This window comes from Talpa occidentalis, unplaced genomic scaffold (assembly GCF_014898055.3).
Source record: "Talpa occidentalis isolate TD23 unplaced genomic scaffold, MPIMG_talOcc4v2.1 talOcc4.15, whole genome shotgun sequence".
Taxonomy (NCBI): domain Eukaryota; kingdom Metazoa; phylum Chordata; class Mammalia; order Eulipotyphla; family Talpidae; genus Talpa; species Talpa occidentalis.
Window position 1 is genome coordinate 55,186,308 of NW_023601543.1, and position 16,916 is coordinate 55,203,223.

The 16,916-nt window shown below is 42.2% G+C and overlaps 1 pseudogene; it reads right to left on the bottom strand.

Moving 5' to 3' along the window:
• LOC119245662 (spliceosome-associated protein CWC15 homolog) overlaps positions 1-16,916 on the bottom strand; it is an 81,454-nt pseudogene that overhangs the window by 63,853 nt on the left and 685 nt on the right.

The window sequence follows — 16,916 nt, forward strand, 5'->3', positions numbered from 1 at the left end:
TTTTATTTTTTTTTAAAGATTTATTTATTTAGTTTATACAAGAACCGGGGTACAGGCCAGATGCATGGGAGGGTGAGAGGATTCACCAGAAACAGAACGGGGAACAGAATAGGCAGACTGATGAAAAACAATGCTGAGGGGAGTAGCGGGCAAGACAGGAGAGGTCTGCACGCCATGTGGGACCCTCCCCAGCGGCCGGGGATTAAACCGGTGCTGCAGAGGCTGTGGGCAGCTTTGCAGCCCAGCGCTCAACTGCTGCGCCACCAGGAGAGGCCCCCTCTTCAAACTTTTTTTAATGTTAGCCATTCTACAGGTATGTAGTAGAATCCTTTTGTAGTTTTAGTATGCACACCAGTTGTTAAATGGTCTATTATTTCTCCATTTAATTTGTAGATTCATAAAACAAAATCAAATAACCATATTTGTATAGATCTGTTTCTGGATGCTGTATTCTCTTTCCCTTCACCAATAACACACTATCTTGATAACTGCATTTTTTAAAAATAAATCTTAAGGGGAGAGGGTAAGAAGCAGGGAAGGGCAAGGCCTGTAAAATTTGTATAGGGTAGGTTGAACTGATTGTTTGCCTGCCAGAGGCACTGGGGCACTTACTGTTCTAAGAGAAGTCCAACCTCAACCTCAACAAGTTGTGCTACCAGCATCTAGTGGAAAGGCACTATTAGGATTGCAGAAAATAATGAACCTAATACTTTTATAAGAACCCATTTCTGTCATTAGCCAAGGACAGTGTTGGCAAAAGTTGATTTGTTTACAATCACTGGCTTTATACTTCCACAGAAGACATTGCAGCAGCTGAGTCCCTACCAAAGTGAGCTCTGTGGGTTATGTTGCAGCTCAAGGTTTTGCCGACAGCTCTGTCATGTGGAAAGAAAATAAACATGATTTTTAAAAAGGAGAACATTTATATAACCTTGTGATTTTTTTTAAATAATCAGGACTCTTGGTTCTAGATGATCTCTGGGGAGAAATGATATTCACAGTAAAAAATATAAAATTTAAATTTATGTATGCTTATGTTTCTTATCTGATTTCTTTATGGTAAAAGGATTGTGTGTTTCCTCTGACTTGAAAGATGATGACAGTTCTTAGACTAGCATGTTCTAGCATCTGATCTATACTTGGGCCATCCTGTAACTGCAGTGGGGCCTATCATCCAGTGAATAGCTCATAGGTGATGTCTCCATGTTAGTGGGAGCACACGGTGTAGGTTACTGCATGGCAGTATAGAGCATAGAGACCAGGACTCTTGGTGCTGTTACTCTGCACATGATCACAACACTTCCAGACAGTAATAAAAAGAAATCCTTATATTATCTTATCAGTACCAGTCCCAGTCCCTGCATTAATTACAAAACTATTGATTCTCTTGTGTGAGATGGTTTAATTAACTCTTGAGAACAGTGAGTGATTAAATGAGCTAATAGGTAAAAAACTTCTTAAATAGCAAAAAGTCAAATAAAAGCTACATTTATATATATATATATATATATATATATATATACACACACACACACACACACACACATCTACATATAATGTCATAGAATTGGAATGTAGCGTCCAGCATTCTGCATGACCAAACAGGCTTTATATAGCACATGGCATTAGTAGGTGGTGCCTCTCAGCTTAACAAAAAGGCATTCATTACCAGATAGGAAGACTGACAGGTAAAGCTTTACAAGTCATTGCCTTGAGACCTCCATACTGACTATCCTAATCTGACTCTTCTTATATGACAAAGTCTCTCTTTCCCTACTATTTTCTATGACACTTCACAAACTGCAATATCATTGCCTCTCCACAGAGTAATAGAAGTCTTTCTTTAAGTTCAGGTATCTCCAGTCCTTAAAAAATGGCCAGTTTTCTAAAATATGCCAATTATACTCTGCCAGAGTCCTGCTCCAGTGAACAGGTTTGAGAGAAGAATCTGATTGAACCGAGGAAATAAAGAAATTACAGACACAAAATAGATTTTAAGAGAAGCAGGACCCAGGGGACACAAGGCCTCTCATTCATGCTCAAGCTTCCAGAGTGCCCATGCAACTTATTTTTATTGATACAAGCAGCCCCCCTCCCTCCTGGTTAGTTACTAGATAATGAAGCATTCTCTTAGCATTTGGCCTTGTCTGGGCACACATTCCCCGCAAAGGTTCTGTGCAAAAAAAGGTTATTCTGTTTCTTTTTCTAATCTAGTTTGTCCCCCAGACATAATTTTTCAGACACAAGAAAGAACACCCTGATCTGTACATGGGCCAGCCCTCCTACCCTGGCCCATTAGTCTTTGAGCCATGACCTTGATGTTTTCCTTGTCTCACATTGTATGCCTTAAGGGTCTCCAACAATACTCCCCTTCAATGCACTGCCAAAATTAAGGACGTAATATTTTCCATAGTTTGCTTCTAGTTTCTAAACAAAAGATATGTATAAAGTGGGGAAATACTTGGTTTTAAACAAGGATGAAAAAAGTTTTTGGGTTTTAAGAATGTTCAATTGGTTAGTCTTCTTTTTCCTTTTCTTTTTTTTTTTTTTTAACAGATTTTTACTTATACAAGAACCGGGGTACAGGTGAAAGGATTCACCAGATGTATGGAAGGGTGAGAGGATTCACCAGAGACAGAGCTTGGAACAGAAAAGGCAGACTGATGAAATACACTGCTGAGGGGAACAGCAGGCAAGACAGGAGAGGTCTGCTCACCATGTGGGTTACTCTGAGGACAGCAGGGATTGAACTAGCGCTGCAGAGGCTGCAGAAAGCTCCACAGCGCTGCACCCAACCGCCTGCGCCACCAGGGAGGCCCTGGTTAGTCTTTTCTAATTCCTTTGCTTTGTCTAATAGATTAAGAAATCAGATTTCCTATAACTACAAAATAAGTCCTGTTGTAATTTTGATTGAAATGTGTTAAATCTATAGATTAACTTGAGAATAAATGTTACTTTACTATGTAAATTGTATTAATCCATGAGCACTACCTATGTATTTCTTTAGATTTTCTTAGATTTCTTTCATCACTGGTTATAATTTCCAACATGCAGATCCTATGTATTCTTTTTATTAACTTCACATCTGTTTCCCATTTCTAAAGCCATTGTAAATTGTATTGTTTTCTCAAATTTTTAAGTTTTTTAATGTAATTTTTTTGTTTTATTACTTGTTTGTTAATGTATGATTCATTTTTTGTATTAACTTATATGTTGTGTTTTGATTAAATTCGCTTTGTATTTCTGGGTGTTTTGTTTGTAGATTTCTTGGAAAATTCCTCTAGACAACTGTGTCTTCGATTAGGGAATGTTTCTCTCCTTTTCTAATGAGCATGAATTTTATTTCTTTTTCATGCTTTATCACAATGTTTAGGACTTCATTAAAATTTTTAATAGAAGTGGTAAGAAGACTCTTTGCCTTATTACAGAGATCAGGAAGAAAGCATTCTAATTTTCACCATTAGGTATAAAAGCTGGAGTGACTATACTAATATTAGACAAAAACTAACTTTAAAGCAAAATAGCTTATTATAAATAAGGAAAAACATAATTATATAAAAGAGTATAATGATCTGTAAGATACAAAAAAAAATTGTAAAAAGATATATGCACCTAACAACAGAGTCCAAAATAAAAGAAGCGGAAAGTTACAAAATTGAAAAAAGCTACAGAGAATTCAGTAAAAATTGTTGGAAATTGAAATATTCCACCTTTACAAATGTATAGAACTATAACAGAAGATCGACAGGGAAATAAAGAGTTTAACAGCACTATAAAGAAAGTAGACTTTACATTTATCTACAGAACACTCAACCTGAAAAAAAGCAGATTACATGTTTCTCTCAAGTATACATGGAACATTCACCAGGGGAGACCATATGTTAGGTCATAAAAAATGCCTCAATAAATAGAAAATCAACAACAACAACAAAATGGTTCTTTGAAACAGTGTATCATTAGCTGGATTGACCAAGAAAAAAAAAGAGGGAGAAGACTCAAATTTCTAAAATGAGGAATGAAGGAGTTGATGTTATTATTGGCACAAAGAAATAGAGAGGATATAAGATAATGTTATGAGAAGTTGTTTGTCAATAAATAACTTAGATGAAATATACAAATTCCTAGAAATAAGCAAACTATTTAAACTAACTAAAGAAGCAGAAAGTCAAAATAGACCTATAACAATTATAAAGATTGAATTTATAATTTTAAAACTTCTCACAAAAATGTTCAAGTCCAGATTCATTAATAAATTCTAACAAATGTTTAAATAAATAACAATAATATCAGTTCTTTATAAACTATTAGAGAAAATAGAAGAGTAACATTTCCCAAATTCTATATGGCCAGTATTTCCTTACTAATGACATGCATAGGCATGACAAAAAAATCTATAGACCACTATGCAAAAATTTTCATTAAAAACTACCAACCTATATAAAGGATTATATTCTATGACCAAGTAGAATGTATGATAAGAATGCAATGTTGGTATAATATCTACAAATCTATTAAAATTACCATATAAATAGAAAGAAAAAAAGGACAAAGCCCACATGATCATTTGAACAAAAGTAGATAAATCATTTGACAAAATCCTATATCTCTTCATGATTAAAAAAATTATCAAAGTAGAAATCTCCAATGAAAGACATGGAGATCCTCCAACCAATAGAGGTCTTCTATGAAAAACTCACAGTCTTAGCCATTATTGTACTTAATGATGAAATGTTGAATGCTTCCTTCCTAAAATAACCAAGTCTATATATATTCTCTCTACTTCTATTCAACACTATGCTAAAGGTTCTAGTGAGGATAATTATGCAAAAAGATAAAGAAAAAATCCAATATAGAAAGGAAGTGTTAAAATTATATCTACAGAAGACATTATCTTATTTATAGAAAATTCTAAGACTACCCCAAAATTAGAACTAATAAATGAGTTCAGCAAATTTATAAGATGAAAGATCAATATTGAAAAGTCAATTGTATTATTTTTACATTAGTACTGAATAATATGAAAATGAAATCAAGGAAATAATTTCATTTATCACTGAATCAAAAAAGGTTATTAGGAATAAATTTAACAAAATAAGTTAAAAAATTATACTCTTAGGTTACAAAATAGTATCAAAAGAAATTCAGAGAGACCAGAATAATTTGAAAGAAATCTTAATTTAGGGCCTCCCCTGGTGGCGCAAGGAGTTGAGCACAGTGCTGTGAAGGTGTCCGGTACAGCCTCTGCAGTGCAGGTTCAATCCCGGCTGGCCGGCAAGGGTCCCACATGGGGCGGCAGATCTCTCCTATTTAGCCCGCTGCTCCCCTCAGCAGTGTACTTCATCACTCTGCCTGTTCTGTTCCCCGCTCTGTCTCTGGTGAATCCTCTCACCCTCCCGCACATCTGGCCTGTGCCCCGGTTCTTGTATAAATAAATAAATAAATCTTTAAAAAAAAAAGAAATCTTAATTTAAATTCATGAGTTAGAATACTTAGTATTGTTTAGATGGTAACACTCTCCAAATTGCCCTACAGACTCAATGCAATCCTTATAACATCCTATGTGAATGTTTTTATAGAAATTGGTGAGCTAATCCTAAAATTCATATGGAAATTCATGGGTCCCTCAACAGTTAAAATCATTCTGAAAATAAGCAAAGTTATAGGACACAGAATTCTTGATTTCAAAACTTTCTACAAAGCTAGAGTAATCAAAACATTGTGGTAATAGCATGGATATAGATATACTGATGAATGTGATAGAATGGAGAATCCAGAAATAAACCTTTATAATTGTGGTCAACTGATTTTCATCCAGAGTGCCAAGGCAGTTCAATAGACGAAAGGATAGTTTTTTCAATGGTCCTGAGTCTTTGTTATAGGACAAAGGGCGAAGTATTCTTTCTCGCTACTTCCTGCTAATAGAGGGGACGGTGTGGCAGGGAGGTCAAGAATGTGGTGAGCTGTGGGGTTGCTGGTGGGCATGCATGAGTAGGGGTGTAGGAGAAGTTGGTTAAAGGTGGTGTGTGTCATCTCTTGGATTCGGTGTTGGATGAAAAGGAGTAAGCATAGGGCAAAAAGAAAAAGTAAGGAGATTAGGATCAGAAGCCCTACGAGTGGTATCACCTTGCCCAAGGCTGCGCTGATCTGGAATTGCCAGGCATTGACAGAAGAACAGGAAGTGGCTTCAAGAGATGGGATTAGAAACAGAGGAAGGAGAATCAGAGGGCCTCTACTCTGTAGGCTGAGTGGAACCTGGACCGGGGGCCACAGTGATGTGTACCTGAGTCAGGCCCAAGCGCTTGCATACATACTGCTTGTCGACATGGATCCGTTTGACCCTGGACAGGTAATGCCAGGATGTGCTGCCCAAGACCTTGACAGCCGTTGTTGTAGTCAGGATGATCGTATGTGGACATGTCTGCTTTGGAGTGGTTTTGGAGAGATGGCTTTTAGAAGAACCCAGTCTCCAGGGTACAGCGGGTTGACAGGCACGTCAGGTGATGTAGGCACAGGTTGCGGCAGACAGCGGTCTGTGTGTTCTTGGAGAAGCTGTCTGAGCAAAGAGAAGTATGGAAGATATCCAGCCAATGGTGTAGGTTGGACTGGGAGCTCATGGTTAGTAAGAAAAGGTCTTCCATACATCAGTTCAAAGGGGCTCAGGAACAAGGGGCCACGGGGGGTGGCTCAGAGGTGCATTAAAGCCAGTGAGAGCAGCTCCACCCAGGATTTGCGCAGCTCAGTGGAGAGTTTGGTTAGGTGGTGTTTGATAAGACAATTTACCCATTCTACCTTACCAGAAGTTTGCAGTTGGTAGGGAATATGTAGCTTCCAGGTGATGCCCAGGGAGGGGAGATACCTGTTGAGTAATCTTTGAGATAAAGGCAGGTCCGTTGTCCAACTGGATAGTGTTGGGGAGACCAAAGTGTGGAATGATGTGGTTAATTAGGGCTTCTGTTACCACCTGTGCCGTTTCTCTAGTGGCAGGAAATGCCTCTACCCACCTGGTGATGGTGTCTACCATAGTAAGAAGAGGGTGTTATCTGTGTTAGGGAGTGGAACATCTGTGAGGCCTAGCAGGTTTGAGAGTCAAGGATTGGGAGAAGGAGATGAGAGGGTTTTTGACAAAGGGTGTGGAAATCTAACACACAAGAGGGTGTTGGAAGGGAGAGAGCCCAGTAAGTGAGTAGGCCCTGGAGCCGATATGGAGAACTAACATTTACAGGTTGGCCCAGTGTGAGTTTTAGGGCCTGTCTAGCGAGGACAGCAGCTGCCGCAAGTGTGAGCAGGCAGGGCTGCCATCCTCTTACCATGGGATCCATTTGTTTAGAGAGATAAGCAACTGGTTGCTGGACTGGCCTGGTGGGTTGGACCAGAACCCCTAGGGCAACACCCTTTCGCTCATCTGTAAATAACAGGAATGGCTTTTCTAGGTCTGGGAGAGCTAAGGCTCATCTCAGAGATCTTTGCCTGGATAAAGCGGAGAAAACAGGTTGCAAAAAGAAAGAAAAGCATGATCATTATCACCAGGCCTACTAGGGGCAGGATCCATGTCAGTAAGGGAGAGCAGATCCAAGTTTGGATATACTGGCCCCAGCTTTGGCTGATGAAGAGTCGGTCAGAGAGGGTTCTGCTGGTCAGATAAGCAAGTCCATGAATATGTTGTAGGAGGTGGAGACACCTGAGTACACATGATTTCTCACCAAAATCTCTCTCTCAGACCTTCAACACTTTCTTTTGCTTGCTTGCTTTCTAATACCATTTCATTTTATCCATCCTACTTTAAATTATCTTAAGGACTTTCAGAATAACCATCTTCGATACATTTCTTTTTTCAAACATACATACCTCACCTCACTTGCATTTACAGTTATTACTTCTTAGTTTTTAACCTCTGCATTGTAAGAAGGACATTGTAATAGCTGTTATACTATCGTCTCTTTAGACTAGACAACTTACACAAACACACCTTCAATATTTTTGTTGAGATGACATTAAACTTTAGTTCCCTTACAACAAGGAACAAAAAGTAGATTTGAAAATTACGTTTCCTTCAATAAGGAGCAAAATGTAAACCTGAAAGAAAGTTCAGTAAATGATTAACAAATTTTTTTTATTATTAAACTTAGCAAAACATTAGTTTTATAAGGAATTTAGCCACCATCTAATTAATGATGAAAAGAACAAATTTAAGACAGATACCAATTGTAGCTTTTTGTTCCTATACCCAGTGATTTAATTGGCAGAGAATGGTGCCTAAAGCCTGCAACTATTGGGTGATATAATGTTTCCAATTTGGCTAAGGTCACCCTGTAGGATTTGAATTAGGGGAGGAGGTGGGGAGGATGGCTCTCTGTAGAGGATTTTTAAAAGGGGAAATTCCAGCTGGACTGACACTGTGTAAGAATCTCAAGCTGCAAAAGTTTCCAGGTGATGCTGGATACCTAGGCGTGCTTGCTGCAGGACTAAGATTGATCATAGTCTAGGGTTTATTGGAGTAGGAAGCTGAGCAGGTCCATGGTGAAGTAGCGCTGGCCTATGAATAACCTCTGCCCACCTCAGAGAGTAGCGTTTGGACTGTAATACACTGGTCCCCGAGTCTCTCTTAAGGGGAGCTGGAGAGCCTATCTGCTCCAGACTGGCAGAAGAGGATACAAGGGGGGGCCTTCAGGGTGCCCAGGCATATGGTGGTGGTTGTTCTTTATCATCAGTGGATGAAAAGACAGGTTCCTCAAGTTTTTGTGGGGTCAGGGGTTTTGGAGAAGTCTTTGTCTTTACAATAACTTGCATTCTTATTTAAGAGGTTGCAGCCGAGGTTGTGAAACAGAAGGAGGTTGTTCTGCAACTTTTAACCAAGGTGGCTGGGAAAGGACTGTTGTAAGCCAGGAGGCTATATATAGAAATTGGTCTGGGTGACCTGAGTTGCCCATGACCACTCTGTAGGGGGTGGTAAGTGGCCACAACCGGGGTAGAGTTATCCCAGACCACGGGGTCGACAGTGGAAGGAGACAGTGGGTAGTCCTGAGAAGGGTTAGGAGATGTTGGAGCAGTGGGAGGGTGAGAGCAGTGCTAGGGTCTTGGAACCATGAGAGAGTAGCCCTGAGTTTGGTTAGGAGGTCACGACCCAGGAGTGGTGTGGGCAAGAAAGCATGACTAGGCAGGAGTGAACTAAAGGTTTGTTGTCTGTTTGGTAAGGGATGGGGCCAGCAGCTTGAGATTGAGAGGGTTGGCCGTCAACTCCCATAACCGAGATCTGAGAAGGGTAAAACTGACCCAGGTAGGAGGGGAGGACAGAGAAGGTAGCCCCCATGTCGACAAAAAGGAGATGGACTTACCTGCTACCTTGACCGTTACCCTGGGCTCCTTGAAGTTTATTGGGTTTGACGTGTCCGAGCCTCTTCAGTCCTCAGCCACCAAACTCAAGACCGCCTGTGACAGGGTTGCAGGGACTGGAAGGACTGGCCCACCACAGCCAGGCGAGGAGGGACAGTCAGTTTTCCAGTGACCCTGGATGTTGTAGATGAGGCACGGTCCTGGTGGAGAGTGGGGGTTAGGGCAAAGTTTGGACTAGTGGCCCTCCAGGCCACACTTGAAGCAGGCTCCTGGTGGTGGTCGATTGGGGCCCGTGGGGTCCATTGTCATCCTCTGTCGGGCGGCAGGTGCTGATGTCCTTGGGGGAGCAGGGCATGATGGCCTCAAGGCAGCTACTAGAGCTAAGCTTGAAGCTCAGCCTTCTGGTGACCACAGGTCTCTCTATCCTATCCTGTTCCTTCCGGTTGTTAAATACTTTAAAGGCCATATTCAGCAGATCCAGGATAGGGGGCTTAGGACCGTCCTTAGCCTTTTTTTTTTTTTTTTTTTGGCTTTTTTCTGATATAGGGGCTGACTGAGATATGAAATGGATAGCCAGGGCTGTGGTGCCTCCAGGAGAGTCAGGATCTAACCTAGTGTATTGCTGGATGGCATCAGTGAGGTGGCTAAGGAAAGCAGCAGGATTTTTTTTTTAGGGGAACTGGGTGATCTCTCGCAGCTTGTCATAATTAACTGCCTTATGGGCTGCTGCTTGGAGACCGGCTAAGAGGCAGTTGATGAAGCGGTCTCAGCAAGCCTTGCCCCGGCGACCCCTGTCAGTATCAGTCAGGAATTCCCAGCCAGGCTCCTGGCGAAGAACTGCTTCAGAGCCTGGGGCATGGTTGTGTCAGTTAAGTGGACCTGATCTGCATGATCTTGAGCAGACCGAAACACACATTCCCTTTTATTAGAGGTCAGGGTGGCAGAGAGGACAACATGTAAATCATGACATGTAAGGTCATAGGCTTGGGTAAGATAATGAAACTCTGGTGTAAGTAGTGGGATCGTTAGTGAAAGAACTGAGATGGTTTTCAGTCCAGGAGAGATCAGACAGAGAGAAAGGAATATGGACTCTAACTACTTTTTCAGTCCCTGCCACTTCCCTAAGGGGACAGAGAAGAGGACAATCGTGACAGCGGGTGTGGTGGCTAGGAGGTGAAAGGGCGGGGCTGGATTGGGTAGCCGAAGGAGGTGAAGATAGAGAATCTAGAGGATCAGAGAATGCTGGAGAGGGGTCCGGAGAGGGCAAAGAGTGAGAGGAGTCTCGAGACTTGGAAAGTATGACCGATTTTCAGGAGGGAGGGTTGGGAGGGAGGGATGGGAGAGCAAGAGAAAGAAAGCCTGGACATAAGGGATCTCTGACCATTTTCCATTGTGGTGACAGAAATTGTTTATGTCTATAAGGACCAAGAATTCAAAAGTGCCATGCTCAGGCCAGTGGGAGCCACTCTTTAATTGATATTGAGGCCAGGCAGTGTTGCAGTAGAAGATGAGACGCTTAGGGCATATATGTGGCTTAAGTCCCAACAGATCAAGGTTTGAGAGAAGGCATCCCAGTGGAGTGGCTGGGCTAGGCTTAGAATTGGCAGACCCCATGGCTAAGTCGGCTCCTTTTCCCAATTAATGGGGGCACAGAGTCAAGAATGCAGTGTCCCACAAGCCTGATCTGGCCCTTGGCGGCACAGACCCTGAATCGCAGCATCCCGCCACTCGGTCCTGGCCTTTGGAATAGAGGTAAACAAGTGAGAGGGACATTTCCACCACTTGCTTGTTGCCTAGGATTTTGGGCACCTAGTCTGGATGGGCATCCCCTGATCCAGGTTTAGGTGTAATGGGGATCGACTGACATGGGCCCAAGGTTTATGGAACAGCCGATTGAGGTAGGGGGTTAAGAGAGGAGCTGGATAGCCAGAGGAGAGGGCCTTCTAGGAAGGAGGGTCAGGTAGGTGACTTACCCCAAGAATGAAGGCCAGTGGTGGATGTGAGGCGTCTGCAATGGAGAGGAGAGGTCCCAGGGATGGGAAGGCGGCCCCTGTGCCAGGGGACACAGCCTACCTGGGTTTTGGCACCAACACTGACCTTATATGAGCAATTGGATGTGCACATGCAAAAGAATGAATCTGGATTACTACTTCATACTACACACAAAAATGAGCAAAAAATGGATCATAGGCCTGAAACATACGGGTCATAATAGATAATAAGGGCTGAAGCTATACAAATCTTAGAGAGAAAATGTAGGGGTAAATCTTTGTAACTGTGAGTTAGGCATAGTCCTCTTAGATATGATATAGCTGCACTAGCAACACAATTTTTGAAAGGTGAAATTGGACTTATCAAAGTTAAAATATTGTCATGTTTCAATAAATACCATAAACTAAATGAAAAGACAACAATCAAAATGGGAGAAAAAAGTTTACAGATCATGTATCTGATAAGAGAATTGTGTATGTGATATATAAAGAGCTTGCACAACTCAAAAATAAAAAGACAAATAATCCAATTTAAAAATGAGCAATGGATCTGTTAAATAACAAACATCCAAACAAGTTAAAGATATAATTGACTTCGTTAAATGATTCAAGAATCAGGCAGCATACTGTCTAGCAGGTAGACAGGTGTTACAAGAAGTTGTTCAAAATGGAAGGTTTTTTTTTAAAGATTTATTTATTTATGCATACAAGAGCTGGGGTACAGGCCAGAGATGCTGGGGGTGAGAGGATTCACCAGAGACAGAGTGGGGAACAGAACAGGCAGACTGACTGAAATACACTGCTGAAGGGAGCAGCGGGCAAGACAGGAGAAGTCTGCTTCACCATGTGGGTTGCTCCCTGGCAGCCCTGGGTCGAACTTGCGTTGCAGAGGCTGCGAGTTGCTTCATAGTGCGCAGTGCCTAACCCCTTGAGCCTCCAGGGAGGCCCCAAAATGGAAGGTTTTTATAGTCAGAAAAAGGGTAGGATAAGGTCATTAGAAAAAGAAAGCAAGGATTACTTCAGGCAAAACCACCTATTGCTTTAACATGCAGATTATCCCACTAGTTTAGACCAGGAAACCCCAGATTTATGGGTTTAAAATTCCACTTAGAGAGGCTGAAACTGCAATTGGGTTAGGTCTTGAGAGGCCCAGCACAGCACAGTGACTCCTTTTTTAGCCTGTTCATTTTTTAGGCAGCGCTAATGGGACACTCCTCTGAAGGAGGTAGACAGTTGGTCAGTAGGTACATAAAAAAATGCTCAACATCATTAGACATAAAGAAATTGCATATGGGGCCTCCCCTGGTGGCGCAGGTGGTTGAGTGCCGCGCTGTGAAGCTGCCTGCAGCCTCTGCAGCGCTGGTTGGATCCCGGCCAGCCAGCGAGTGTCCCACATGGTGCGGCGGACCTCTCCTGTCACGCCCGCTGCTCCCCTCAGCAGTGTATTTCGGCAGTCTGCCTGTTCTGTTCCCTGCTCTGTCTCTGGTGAATCCTCTCACCCTCCTGCGAATCTGATCTGTACCCCAGTTCTTGTATAAAAATAAATTAATAAATAAATCATAAAAAAATGCATATGAAAACCATGAAGAGAGCAATTACTGACTACAACCCAGCTAGTCATTCAGACTTTCCACCAGCCCAGCTTCAGGAACCCAAAAGTTGAGCTTTGGGGAAAGAGTGCAGTAATCAAAGAAGGATACAAAACAAAAGAAGCCATAGCGGTTCCCTGGGCAGCTGTGTCCAGCTTCAAAGCTCATATCTTAGTCTTTCTTTCACTGCCCCTGTCTAAGATCTCTTAGAATTTATTCTCCTTATTAGCCTTAAAATTTACTGCCCTCATTAGCCCTCCTGGATTTCTCTGTCCTTATCTCAGAAGCTTCTTTAACTCTCCCAAAGTTCCTGCCTGCACTGTCCTGGAAGCTGCCTAATTAACCCTAACTTGCCTTAGGGCTCAATTGGAGCAGAAAACAATGAACTCAAGAAGGAATACCACTGATTTAAAAATAGAGTTTTTGTCTTGCTGCCTAGACAAGAAAGTTGGGAAAGAGGGAATAAGCCATTACTTTGTCCATAGCATCATGCTAATTTTCACGCTTAGAGCCATGGTCATGAGTCCATTAGTATCACTCTCTCCAGCACTGATTTGATATTCCACTATGTGAATGACACATAACTGTGTCAGTGAAATGGGAATGAGTTTTATAATCAAACTGGGAAAATATGAATATTTAGGCCCAAGATAGTTAGACGAAACATGCACTCTGTCTACAGTGGCCATCTGGAAAAAAAAAATATCTGAAATGAAATTACTTCTGGAAGACAGGGATAGATAACTGAAGTGTGGCAGCAATAAAATTATATGACTTAAGAAATAAATAAGTAAAATGGCATGGCTTTATCCTAACTACAGAATAAGTTTCCCCAAGGTCAAAATGAAAGACCAAGGTAGCTAGCTTACAATAAAACAAACTAGTGGAGGGGGATGAGGGAGCCCTCTAGGAGTGCTTTAAAATTTTTGTAGCTTGATCTGGACAGTGATTGCACAGATATGTAAGTAATTGAGCTGTACACACATAACTAATGCATTTTATTGCATGCAAAATAACTCAATATAAAAAAACAATTAAGAAATAAGAGCTGATACTTTTGCTTATGGGCAATATGGAGTGGAAAACATCAGATTTGCCCTCATCTCAGAGCTGTGACTACTAAAGATTGTTTAAACTATACCCAGGACCACAGGAAACATTTGCAGAGGTGATAAAGCCCAGGGAGAGCCAAGAACCCCCCAGAGGGGAGAAAGGCAGTCCACCCACCCCAACTTACAGGCAGGCCCGTAAAGCCTAAGAAGAGTAAGAAGTAGAGGGGGGCAATTTCTCAAAATTGGCTAGTTTCTGGAAGATAAGGCAATCCCCCTAAACAGGACAAGCAATACACTGAAAACCCGCTAAATGCTTTCCCCATCCTAAGGGAAGGACAAAGCTGGCTGACACCATGAAACTCAGGCCTGTGTTCTCCCTGGCCCAGCTTCCTGCAGGGTTGATAAGACTAAACCTGGAGCACAGTGGAATAGGGAGCAGCTTAGAAACTTCTGCCTGGACTGATAAACCAACACCCCGGGGGCGCCTGTGCAGTGCATCTCAGATGGGATGGAGTGAACAGTTCCTGCACCCCATTTAAGGACACAGCCCCCATAATTCCCTTGCAGTTGTTCTCACCAAGGACTCTGCCAGCCCAGGGACCTCTCCCTGGGTGTCCTTTTATTCTGTCTGTGAATAATCTTTGTTTTTGCTTCTATTAAAGACATGGCTATGAATTCTCACACCATAGTCAGGAACCAGGATACTCCTAATCCAGGAACACCTAAACCCGACAATACAGGTAAAGAATCACCCGAAGGGATTAGCACTAACAGTTTCTGGGGTGAAATCAAGTCAGAAATAATGACTTCTCACCAGCCATACTAGAAAACCTCAATATTCATGGGACATTGTGTAAAGTACTGTCATATATATCAATATTGATATTGTAATGGTCTTGACTGATGGAGATGTTACACGTATTGACATTGCAATGACTGTTAGAGTAGCCTGGTGTGGCTGTTGTCAGAGTTGGCAGGCAGCATGGTGGGATGCTGTGGAATCCTTGCCTCTGGCATAACAGTACAACTCCCAGTGTGACAAGAACTGGACTTTCTGAGTGGGTGTGTCATGGGTGCTGCTGGGAATAGGAGCCGAGTTGAGCAGCCATGTTGACCTTTGAAAGAATGAAAATAAGTGGCCCTCATGCTCTTGCTTTTCAGGCCTTGGCTGGCATGCTGGTTTCAGCTCAATTGGTGTTGCTGGTAGTGAAGGGGGAAGTTAGGACATTGGTATATGCAGTCAGTTAAGAACAGGGTGTCCTAAGCCCCTAAGTCCACTTATCAACCCGATTGAGAAACACTCAGCTGGAACCAGTTGGGCACCCTTGCCCCCCTCCAAGCCCTAAGTCCACTTATCAGTCTAATTGGAGAACAATCCCAGACCAGGAGGGTGCCGTGCCCCCCAACCAGTAAGGAGGAATGCCCGTAGAGAAACCAATAGCACAACGCTAAAGCAATGGGAGAAAACTAGATTTGGACAGGTGGCTAAGTAATGTGTGCAAATTCAGTGGACCTCTGTAGCTTAGGAGACCCAAGTGGCCCAGCCAATCAGCAAGAGACACAATGTGGAGGCACCCAATAACCAAACCCCCACTCCTTGCCTACTTATACCCATAAAAGCACCTACTTCTCACCACCTAAGTTGTTACCCACTTGAGACCCCTCTCTGCTCAGAGACCTTTCTTATTCTTCTTCCCACCTGTCAATAAATCTCTTGCTTTTCTGTAACTTTGGTCTCGGAATTGAATTCTTTCCTCACCAAAGACAATAACCGAGAAAGAGGCTAGCTGGGCTCCTCAGACTCCACGCCTACTCCAAAACCCCAATTCAGTAGGATGTGTCGCCAATTAATCTCTCCCTCTGTTCTTGCTCCCCTTGTAAATAAACCATGTTTCAAAAAAATTTCTGTGTGTCTGAGAGCACTTGGATTTTACCCTAAGTTCTTAAGAATGAGGCAGATTCACCCCCTTTATTTCTGGGTATGTCCACTAACATGACTTTGACTGATAAAAAGGTGGAGACAAGTGAGATAGAGCAACTTAAGTTATCAGTTAAAAATCAACCACTCACGGCCTCCCCTGGTGGTGTAGGTGGTTGAGCATAGCGCTGTGAAGCTGTCCGCAGTCTCTGCAGCACGGGTTCAATCCCAGCAGGTCAGGGAGATTGCCACATAGTGTGGCAGACCTCTCCTATCTCGCCCGCTGCTCCCCTTAGCAGTGTATTTCATCAGTCTTCCTGTTCTGTTCCCTGCTCTGTCTCTGGTGAATTCTCTCACCCTCCGGCACATCTGGCCTGTACTCCAGTTCTTGTATGCATGAATAAATAAATTTTTAAAAATAATCAGCCACTCATTTATGAAAACACTGATAACAGACATAACAAAGGCAAGGTCAGAAAAAAGCTGGCTGTGCAGAGAGGACCTGCATATATCAAAATTAATAGGTAGTCCTGCTAATATACCTCTAAAAATATAACATAAATATTGATACCAAATTTGAGCCAATTTGAGATGCTTATGGACTTCATACCCATAGCTGAAGTCTTTCCAGATTTGGCCAGAGCCACAAGGGACTTGCCCTGAGAAGTGGCAACCCTATTTCACGCAGATACATGGATTGAAGAAAATCTCCATACCTGGTTCCACCCACTCTGTATGCTAGTATCCTGAGCTTTGTCAAGAGGTTTGTTATCTTCCTCATTTTTACTGACAAATTTAATTATAGGTTTATGTTATTGTAATATGGACTCTCCCTCAAAATATTCATATTTTGGTTATACGCATTTGGCTTGAGTCTTAAGTGAAACCTTCTTACTTTGTGGATGTTAGCACTCTAGAGATCCCAAACCTGATAAAACAAGTGCACCAGTTGCTTCAGTAGTGGGGAATAATTAGGCCTGGACTGAACACTACTCCAGTTATATAACAAAATTTAAAATCATGATTCAAAAGGATC